The sequence below is a fragment of the Aptenodytes forsteri genome, unplaced genomic scaffold (assembly GCF_000699145.1).
Source record: "Aptenodytes forsteri isolate BGI_AS27 unplaced genomic scaffold, ASM69914v1 Scaffold63, whole genome shotgun sequence".
Lineage (NCBI taxonomy): Eukaryota > Metazoa > Chordata > Aves > Sphenisciformes > Spheniscidae > Aptenodytes > Aptenodytes forsteri.
The window spans coordinates 2,851,563-2,863,178 of NW_008794709.1; positions in this window are offsets into that span (position 1 = coordinate 2,851,563).

Below are 11,616 nucleotides of genomic sequence, written 5' to 3' on the forward strand. Positions count from 1 at the left end.
CCCCAGCCACCGGTGGCTGCCGCTGCTGTCTGCCCGCACCGGCGACAAGCGCTGCTCGGTGGCCAGCGCACCCCATCAAACCCTCGCAGTGACTGGGCTGCCTGGGAGCTGCCTGCCTGCCTGGCAGTGCTGCCCTACAGACCTGTGTCCTTGGTGCCCCCCCTGGCTGGGATTTTTTTCTCAATTTGTTTGATTTGTGCCTTTTCCCCTGTTTTTGAGGTGGTTGCTTATGGCGTGTGAGCAGCATCATCAAAACAGACGAAGAGGCGAAGCAGCTGTCCTCTCCACTTTTGTGGTGCTGACCTCAGACCCCCGGCAGGGACTCGCCCCATCACGTGCTAAAATAAATGTGACAGAATGATGCTGCCGGGCCGGAGGTGCTGCTGAGGTTCAATGGCCTTGAGGAAGCAGTGGTGCTCCATCGCCATCTCTGGCTTCCCGCCTTGCGGGGCTGAAATAATCCCAATTGTCCAAACTTTCTGAGCCAAGCAAGCCCACTTGAGATCAAATCCTTATGAGCTTGTCTAATCGTCCCTTTCCGCTCCCTCTTTCTCAGTGTTTTCTGTTGCCGCCTCTTTACTGTGGTGCTGGGACATGCTCCCTCTAGAAGCTGAGTGCAAAACCTGCTAGCGACTTTAGGGGGTTTCTGGCTGTAAGCTCAAGGTCTGAACAGATTTGCAGCTTCAAGCACTTGTGCCAAGAATTGGGTTGCTTTGATCAATTAAATTCCCTGTCAGTGAAAGAATAATAATAAAGGTTAGGGGGGCCATGCTCTGAAGCTCCGTCTGCAGAAGAGTGTATCTTCCCAGTGCCCCTGAATAGCACCAGCAGGCCCTCCTCTACCTCTTTTATGGATTTAATTCTCTTTGGGAAGCTAATCTCACCCCTGCTGCCCCAGCACAAAACCCAAAGTGGCAATCTTGTGAAGCACAGAAAAGCAATTGGGGGAAACCTAGCTTTTTATGATAATACCCAGGGAAAGTGACTTGCACCACTGCTCTTAAGAATGCAAACACGCTCCCACACAAGTGCGGGATAAACAGCACGGCTTGTACCTTTCAGCAAAACAGAAACGCGCCGTCGCCGGGGCCGAGGGACTCTCCCGGGGGATTGTTTGCTTGCCAGCGAGCACAGCTTCAGTTACACCAAATGCCTTGGAGGTGTGGAGACGGTTTTGCTGGAGAGTAGGCGATGCTACGGAGGAGCGGGGAGGGAAACGTGAGCGGTGGGTTTATGAAAGTGATGGGGAATGACCCTTGCCTCCTGCCCAGTGCCTTGGTGGTTGTTTGTGGCATGGTGTGTGTATGTAATACTGTCTGCTTGCTTGAGCGGTAACCACGAGCCCAGCAACTTTCAGTCTGAGTAGGCTTTGCTGCCGGGTCAGGAATTGGCCCGTTTTCTCACTCGGTTTCGGAGCCTATTTATACAAAAAAGACGAAGCTGAAGCCGCTCCTAGATGAAAGGACAGTGTGTTTCTCCCCTAGCCTCAGCACTAGCAATGTCATGGCTGCACAGTGAGCAGAAGACATCTCCAGTGGAAAGCCAAGGGGTCTGGTTTACATTGCAGATGCCTTCATCCAATGGTGGGCTGCTCTCGGGGGGGCTGTCCCCTCCCGGCCCCATCGCTGTGCGGCTCTCCTGCTGTGTCCTTTGTTCAGGGGGCTGTGTTGACTGAGACACTCTTTCCCCTTCTTTGTAGGATCAGTTTTCTGTGCTTGGGCTCCTTGACGTGGCCCCTGTAGGGTTGGGCGAGCCCTGGTGCTAAGGAGCCATGATCAGGAGGAGGAGGAAGAGGAGGTGATGGGGGAGAGAAGCAGACAGGGAGGAAGAGTGAGGGACCACCTTGTTCTTCAGCACTCTGTCTGAGGTGGATGTAGACAGATCGTGACACTGTGTCCCAAGCTGCATTTAAGCAATGCAGCCCTTCCCAGGAGCCCTAAATCTGGGAGGTGTGCTGGGGCGGAGGGCGCGGTGAGTAGCAGGCAGAGCAGAGCAGCCCCAGTGGTGGGTCATCCTCGTGGTGTCTCCAGCTGAAGTGGCAGAGCCAGGAGGTGCCAGCAACAGCTCCTGAGCCAAGGCTCATCTCCCTTACGCGTTCTCCAGCACGGAGCGGTCTCCTAACCCGAGGTAGCTGGATATAATTTCTGTGCGCTGGCTGCCAGGGTCGCTTCAGTTTAGCTTGGTCTATTAAATCACGTGTCTTGATGCTGTTTGTCTGGAGATCAAATTTGGAAAGGCAGCAGCTGGAGGAAAATTAGAGCAGACAAATGTGTGTAAAAATGTTTCGCTCCAACTGCTTTCATCACAAGCAATTCTTGACTAAATGTTGAGGCTTAGGGCTATAAGTATCTCAGTTGTTTCAACTGGAGTAAACTGAAACCAAGGTCAAGTCATAGCTGGTTTGTGTCCTTTTCCCTTCTAATCTTCTAGATTTCACTATGGTTATTTTATTTGAGTGTCTGCCACTTGCTATTTCAAGCTTCCAGCAGTAAGTCTGCTCTGTACCCCTGTTCGCCAGCTAAAATGTTTCCACCCTGCTAGTGGACATGATTACATAATTTTAGATACACTAAGGCCTGAAATTACTGGATTTTTTTTTCCCTGGTACAAATGAATGCATATAAGGGGTTTATTTTTAACTTCCCCTCCTGCCCATGAACTCCAGTAAAGGGAAATTAATTTTTCATGATGGATGTGGAAGCGGAGGAGAGGAGGGGAATAAAAGGAAAGTGTTTGAGTGTGAGGGCAGCAGGAAAGGTAAGCGTGCTAAGTTCCCGGGTGATAGTGTGATGTTGTTCCACCTGTTTCTTTAATTACTAGAAGTTGCTGAGCCTCATCAGCTGCCTCCACAGCCCTGGGAGGAGAGGAAGTGCTGATGGGGTCCCAGCCACGTGCCTTTTCAGGCTCGTGCCAAGACTGCGCGCAGAGTCAGGTTCCTCCCAGGATCGTTCATCCACAAATGCGTAGGTCATCTGAGCTCCAGACTTACTTTGAAGATCAGAAGTAACCTGTGTGGTCCCCTTTAATCTACAATCTGAATCATTGCTTTAAGAGCAGAGTTTACTGAATTCATAGCGGTGGCTTGGTTTCCTGACATCTAGTAAATAGGCATATTGAATACTGCATTACATAGGGATTAATTTACTTCAGCCTCCCCTCCACCCCCAGGAATCCTATATTTTGTCTCCTGTACTACCAGTTAGCCCAGCAAGGTTGTTTCCCAAAAAATTTTGTAAGATAAAACTCATTTGCCAAAAGGACTTCTTTGTATTTGCCCACATTTGAATACAGAGTGGAAACACATTTTCTCTGCAACTTTTGTGGGGGGTCCAGAACTAAGGGCATCCAAGCCCGGGGTGTGGAGTTGTGTCTCTGAGCCTCCAGAGCTGAATATAATTGAAAGGGTTTAGGTTTCTGATTCCTGCTTTAGTCCAACTCCAGTGTTAACACACAGGATGTGTAATGATGGCCCTCAAAGGCCTCTTTGCATTCACACTTGAATTCTTGATGTCGTATTAGCGCAGGCTTTTCCCAGTATTTTATTTCATGCTTCCTTCACCACAAACATTTGCTTCTTGTGGAAAACCAGCTGGGGTGTCTCTCTCTCTCTCTTTCCCCTTTAATAATCTCTAGCTTGGGACCACTGATCCTTCAACAACCTCTTCCTTTTTTGATGTGCCCTCTGTTTTCTCTTATTTACAGCAACTGCCATGCTTGGGATTCTCTTGTTCGTCCTCTCCCTCCTCTCAATTTCTCAGGACAAGCTGAAAATGAGATTTAATGGGCCTCCCACTGTTGTTGCTCTTTTGAGATTACTGGGATCAGATGTTCTTCTCTTGAGAACTAGATCAAAGAAAATGAGAGAGGGTAAAGTCCAGGATGCTGAGGAAGGCGACAGAGAGTGGGGATAAGGCAGGGGAAAAGTGGTTCTTAGCGTGTAATGCGGTGGTGCAGGGCATTTTTGGCTTTGCTGGCTCTTTGCCAGGGTTTTGCAGAAGCGTCAGTGCCACTATGGTGTGAAAAGCTTAATAATTTTGTTACAAAACCTTTCAGCAAGCCCAGTGCCACCTGAATGTTTGTATTTTTTATCAGAATTGTCTTGGGCTACTAGCTATAAACAACCCACTAGTTTTAATGTGGGATTATTTGGCTGACCTATCCATCCCCATGTTCCGAGAAATCCTCTTCATATTAATTGCATTTCACTGCTGGGGACACCTGTTAGCAAGGGCACAGCTGAACAGGCTCTTAATACTTCCAAATCTCTGATAATACTCCAGACTACAGCAGAAGAAAGAAGAGCAGACAAACGCTGACCTGGGGAGCTATATCTGCCTGCTGTGGGACTGTGTGTCATGGTGTGTGTCAAGGTGGGTCTCTTAGACCAAGTGTCTTTTAGGATTTCACCAATGCAGAGCTCAGAGTACTTCCCCTGAACTTGGCAGAACCATTTGCTGAGCAACGGCAGCTGAAATGGAAGTCAGTGGGCTGTATATATGCATGCATAGCAGTAAGGTGATAAAGGAAAAGTAGTCTGGGAAAAAAAATCATGGATGCTTCAGATTAGGTGTCTAAACCTTGCATTTGCTTTGACCTTCATCCTACATTCTTTGCTGCTGCTCCCACCTACACCATGAAAGCAATGCTCTTCCATCTCATGGTTTTACTATGAAAATAAACCCATTAATATTTTTAAAGCATTCAGGATACTGTCATGCTGAATGACAGCGGAAACCCTCTGAGGAAATTAATAACTCTGTCTTCAGTACAGTAGCTGAATAGGATGTTGGAATTAAGGGATCGGCTCCTCCCTCCCCCATTAGAAAATGATGAAGAAAAACTACTGAATAGCTGCTTAGTGAATGAAGACTGTCAATCCCATGGACTGGATAAGGCACCGTCCTGTGAAGCTCATTTGTAATTGTGTCCTTAAAGCCTGTACCATAATGCACCTCCTCAAAGCAGCCAAGTTAAAGTCGCACTGGCAGCTCAGCTCTGGCTGTGGTTTCAGCGGGGGCTGGCAGGGAGGGGTGTGAAGGTCCACGTGCACATCACTGGTTGACCAACCATGAAAAAATGCTCCCGTCTCCAACACAGGAGGATTTCATTCTCTTCCACCAAAAAGTGGTATCATCCTTACAAGTTTACAGCCTAGGCAAGGCAAAACACCCACCACACAAAACACAAGATGCTCTGGAAAGGATGAGATAAGGTGATGGAGATGGAAGGGGCTGAGTGGCACCAGGCAACTCACCTGGCCAGAGGGGAACCCCCAGGAAGCAAAGCCGAGGGGAACAACCCCAGGGCACAGGTGGGGAAGCTCAGCGGTGCACAGGGAAGGGGAGCTGAAGCAAAGACAAGGGCAGGCTGTGTAGACCAGTGCTGGGGGAAGGAGATGGCAGAAGGGGTAGCTGGCAGCGGCCAGAGGAAACTGCACCCCATGGGAAACAAGGTATGCAATTAAATCACGCCTGAAAAAAACTTCTCTTAAAAGCCTAAAAGCTATGATGGGGAGGGAGAGCGAGACCCCTCCTGTACAGCTTCTTAAAATTACTCCCAGAAATGTCTCAGTCATGAAACTCTACCGGCTGATGTTAAAACCCTGTATGGGAAGGCTATGAGCAGAACTCATCCAGGCAGGCACTGAAATCCAGGTGAGAAGTAGCTAGCAATCTGGCAGAGGTTGTCACGAAGCCAAATCCTTCCCTGGCATTCCTGGGATCCTCGAGCTCCTCTCCAAGGCAATACGGCTTTCCTCAGCCTCGCCCTGCAGGCAATAGTGCAGGGAGCCCTACCTTGCACTTGGGGTGGGACACCCGGCTGATGCTCTCCATGAAAGAAGTCAAAGATCAGAAATTAGCAGCCATCGTAAATAAACCACCACGAGCTGAACCAAAAAAAGCCGTGACCCCAAGCCCAAAAGCAGAAAGCCATTGTTGTTTCAAGGGCTGGGTTTTTTCCCTATTGTGAGCATGGTAAATTTTTATATACAGATCTCTCTTTCAAAAATGCCAGCCCTTTCCTAGGCCTGCACTTTGAGGTGATTGTTGCTATTTGTGAATGACTTGGGAATTAATTAATGTAAAGCCAACTGGCTTATAAATGGTTGGCATTGTGAACAGCCCCAGAATCATGGGGAGAGCAGTTTATGTGGTCAGAGCCACATTCAGTGCTGTATGTCAAGGGAGAAGATTTATTATCACAGTAGGTCCATTTTCCAAAAGTTTGCAAGGGCTGCTTTGTAACGAAGGGGCACTGTTCACAGCACAGTCAGCACCTATTTTTTTCTGGGGTGTATTATAAATCCCAACTAGAAAAAGAAGGTGGGGGAGGGTTATTTAGCACTTAGGGAATGAAATCTCAGCATAGGAGCAGCATAAATAAGATATTTACTATGGAAAGAAAGAAGAGAGGAAAGAAAAACAGAAACAAGACTTTTTTTTTTAAATAAATAGAAAAGAATACAAAGTAGTAAACTCATTTCTATCCTGGTGACAAGAGTTGAACTCCCACATTACAGCTAATTAAATTAAATGAGCCTACCAACCTGGATTATAACCTATAAATATTTTTGCTTGCTTGCCTCCCTCAGAAACCATCTTTGATTTAAAAATATCACAGAATAAAAACAAATAGCTCATAATATGGTTTAGGCACTTAATAATTAGAAGAGGGAGGAAGGAAAGGCATGTGTACTTTTGTATAAAAATAGTCAGCTGGGAATTTTTAACTAAAAAACCAACCCTAAATAGACCAAGGTAAAATGGACAGTGGCAGTGGCCACCAAAAACCTCCCCGCTGATCTCCAAGCGAAGGAGCGAGGTTGTGCCTCAGGCCATGCCCTTGTTGGTGGGCGAGGGACTGGGAAGGGGCCAGGGTGGTGTGGCCGGGCATGGGGCTGAATGATGTTGGCTCTGGTGGCAGGAGACATTGGCAGGGCAAGCTGTGCTCTGTGAGAAGCTGTTTGGTCCCATCTGTACGTCTGACAGTGCTAATTAAAGGCCGAGCGAAATGGGCGTGGTAGCATGACGTTGCTTTCTATGTCCATCTCTGCCACTGATGGCTACACGGCCTTGGGCACATTCCCCAGCCTCTGTGCCCAGGCCAACGTCCTTCCTCCATCCTTTCCTGATGTGTCTCTTATCTTCTCCAGCTTGCTCCCTAATTTCTCTTGCAGTCCACTGCCTGCAGTAATTTGGCTATGTGTCCTTGGGGCCAGGGGCAACACAAGGAGCCTCTGTAGCTGTGATCAACCTTACTGTCTCTGCTCTCCCCGATGGGGCTGGTGGGGAGGGGGATGGAGTTGCTGGGCTTGGCTGAAGCTGACTGACAAAGAGCTCTCCTGCGTGCAAAAAACCCACCGAAGCAAACACAGCTGGTATCCACGTTACCCCATTTCCCAGTCAGCACAACCCCTCTCCCACCACACTCATCTTGCACCCTCCCTGCAACTGGGATGCTCTAAGGCTCCTGGACGTTTGTCATGGGGTTTTGCCCTGAGATTACAGTCTTGCAGTGATACGTGGATCAAACAGCTCTTGCTAGCTGTGCACATGCAAAGGTATTTATAAGAAGTACCCTATGATTTGCCTGACAAATATTACACCAAGAAAAATGTCTATACTTAATTCTCCCAGCTAAACTGCATGTGTGTTATGATCTTCCCCAGAAAGCTTTGCTATTGTTGTGCTTTCTTGAAAAGAGAATAAGAAACTATGATGATAGCAATAAAAATTATGATGCTGCATGTTCTCTTGCCTCTTACAGCGAAATTCCTAAAGCCGTTTAATAATCATCCTGTATTTCTACATAGCAGGGAAGAAAATCAAAGGTGAAGTGAAAGAAGCCAAAGAAGTCCCATGAGGAAAACTTGAAAATTCATGCTTTTCCCAAACCACAAGTGAGGAACCAGATAGCATAATGTATATAAATGAGACCAGCAGCTCTATTTCATGCTAGTTAGACCATCAGATGTAGGGACCATCATTGCCAAGAACTCCCATGTAGTTAGTTTTGAAAAGAAATCTCATATACGATGAAGTAATTTTCTGAAAAGATGTTTTTTGAATCATTTGTCTAGTGGGTTTCCGTAGAAGCCATCCTGTTCTCAGAGCAGTCTAAGAGTCATGTTTAGATCCTGACACCATTCACAAGAGCTAGGAAATTCAGAAATTAAAGATACTGCTCGTTCTCTGTGTCACATCATGTGCTCAGACTTGCTTACATTCAAACATCATCTTTTTCTTTAAAGGAGAACTCTGACAAAAGCTTTCCACCCCTCTCTGATAATGATAAGAAAATAGAGGGGAAAAGGAATAAACACCATAGAACTGAACAGCATGAAGGGCTTATCTCCTTCTTCAGACACTTTGAATTTTGTGAGGTTTTCCTCACATTTATAAGGGGATTAAATACAGCACTTAAAAAACAAAGCAAGAAAGTCCTTGCCATACTGTATTTGTTTTCTTTGAGCTTCATGACCAACAAGAAAACCACAAGTACCATGTCAATTATTTTTACCAACAAAAACACAACCATCCTGCATTGAGAACCTGAGCCACAGAGGTTTTCTCCAGCTCCTTGAGTCCTCTACTCCATCACCCCTGCAGCTTGCCGCCCAGCCGCTGTCCTATCTGCTGCCAGTAGCGGGTTTTCTCCTCCCAACCCCTTGGGCCCTTTTACTGCCTGTGGTGGCAGGACCAGCGTCTGGGACACGTGGAGCTGCACAAACCAGCTCCTGTCAGGAGCTGAAATCCTTGTCATGGCAGTGTCTGAGTGCTTCTCAGACCCCACTTTTGCGACAGGCAAGACAGGAGCAATACAAGGAGCAGTCACCTTCGCCGCTCCATCTTGATTCATGCTCAGTGCCTCCAAGCTGGCTGAGGCAGAAATCCTGAGGAGAGAGCGTGGTAGGTGTTCACGAAATTAGGGACCTCCTGCTCTGCCAAATGAAGTTCCAGTTCAGTCCATTCTCCTGATACTGTCCAGGCTTCTCTATAGCTATGATCCATGAGCTTTTTGTACAAACATACTGTTTACCTGCTCCTTTTCTTTTCCCCATCTGGTTTCTTGTCCCAGCCTTCTGACCAGCCAGCACTCCTATTTGATGTGATGGCAACTTCAAGAAGTGGCAGTCCTGCTACCACGTTTGGTTATAATATTGATATTCAACTCTATAGGTACTGTGGGACCTACAGTCTGCTAATATATAAATTAATTCCAATGTAAAATTAAGGTTCCCTGCTTTTTATGTGGGTTGGTTAGGCACTCAACACAACAGAGCTTATCATGGTAATGGTATTTCTGCTGGATTCAGCAAAGATAGTGCCATAAAAATAAAACACATTGAGATTCATGAAAATCTGTCTGCATTCTGCTTCCAGTGAAGCTATTCGGGGCCAAATTTTCAAACATCAGCTTCTAGTTGCACCAACACGATGAGCCCATGCAAAATACAAATACGCGCACGTTAGGTTCTTACACATGCGGGCAATGCCCATTCTTGCTGCAATGTGACATTTTGAGAACAGATGTTGCAAAATACTTGCACATATTTTGTGGGAGCAACAGTGACATCTATCTTGCTGGAAACACAGCTCCCATTTTTACTTTTCTTTGCTTGGTAGGCCGTTTATCTTGTTTCCTTTGGCGCTGGAAGTCTTTCTCATGCTGCTTTCTGTGTCTGGAAAATCTGCCCACCTTCTGCATGCCAATCACACTTCTGTTTCAAACCTCTCCTTCAAAATTCTCCTAATCCATTTTATGCTGATCTTCTTACTGTCGTTTTTTCTCCAACTCTCAAGTCTGAACTGCCTCTTACAGTGAGTTTTAAGTGTGTGTGTGTATTTATTCATAGTCATTTCTCTAAGGCTGTCTAGGTTGGTGCCCCTCTCCATTTTGAAGTGAAAAATTAATTTTATATCGTTACCAACTTAATCCATGCCTTCATCTCAACAACACAAAGCCCTTCGTGTGAATAGTCCAATTTCTATTTTAAAGGTGAGCTCATTAAAACGTAGAGATTAAACAGTCTGCCCAGGTCAAGGTTAGAAGGCAGCAAATCCATGGGAAGAGCACAAGTCTTGTGGTGACCAGACTAGCAGTTTTAGTGCTGAGTAATGTAGTATTGGCATGGCTTTGCCTTTTTCCTCCAGAAAAAATGAAAGACCGTAAATCAGTTAGGAAGGTATGGTTTATTTTGGCTGCCCGACACCACAAATGTTGTTTCTGAAATAGGGATGATTAATTGCTCAAACTCCTCAGCTGCGCAGGCAACATTGAATGTTTCCATGTAAAGGGTGAAGGACAGGAGCTGGTGTGGGGCCGGGATGGGGAGCTCCTGGAGGAGGCAGGGGAGGGTGGGCACAGCTGGGGCAGGGATGGAGCCTGCTGGGGGACTCCCTGGTCTCACTGCTGTGGGTTGGCAGGGAGCTGTGGGGCAGTTGCAGCAGCTGGGGGGCTGCCGTCCCTCCACCCGCAGCCCATCGTCTGCCTCCCTGTCTCTGGGGTGCTGGCACAGGCAAAGAAGGATGGGTAACACTACTAATCATTTTGCAGGCTTGAAAATTGCCATAGGCAGTTCCTTGCTTTGCCTAAGCCTCTTGCTGGTCCTGTTCATAGGAGGTGTGATTCCTAAAACTGTTGTGTGTCTATGTAGCTTTTCCCCTATTATACTACTATTATTTAATCTCCATGTAGCCTTTATTTCTGTGGCTTAAGTTTATGAGCATTTTATTTTCCATTTCCTGCTACTTTTTCAAACATAACATGAAATTGCAGACATTTTCAGGCCTTCATTTGTAAAATTATCTCTCATCGTCATAATTTACTGCTCTTAATGTTTTTTCCGAGACGTTTTAGTAGCAAGATCCACTAAGTATTCGTTTTTATCTTGGATGCTGTTAAGTACATTATACAAGACACTATGGATAATATTATTAAGATCCCAGTAGTGTAACATTCAGGAGAGTTTCCAACAATGAATGTTATCTTTCATCTCAGGATGTGCATCACTTGGGGATCCTTTCTACAGAAAGGGTGAGAAGAGATGCTCTTCCAGGTGGCATTTGTCACATTGTCCTAGGGTTTCTGGGAGCTCCTGCTGGGGCCCAGAGGTGGCTGCCGTCTGCCCATTTTGATGGGTTGCATGAGGATCCAGATCAAGGCTGTGCTGGAGAAGAAAACCTCCAACAGTCACCATGGCCCTGGCAAGGCACAGGCTGTGCTCTCTGCGTGCCTTCTCCAGATGCTGGACATATGGGCCTGTCCTGAGAGCTCCAGGATGGTTTGGCTTAGTTGGTTTTGCTGAGGAGGCAGCTGGAGGAGAGAGTACAGAGAGAGAGTTATTGCTCTTGCAGATAACAGCCTTGCTGAGCTTGATGGATGGATGCTGTTTTATCTGCCAGACATAAGCTAAAACTTAGGAAATGGAGCAGAAATATGCAGCTTGGGCAGAACAGTTGTGTATAGCAGGGATGTGCATGGTGCCTGTTTGGCAGTGCTCGTGCTAGGCTGCCACCGTGCACAGGCTTCCTCACGGGCATAGCTGGGTGCGAAGCACCTCATCCACATGTACCAGCCACCAAGGGCCACGCAGCAACTGTGCCTCTGCAGGCA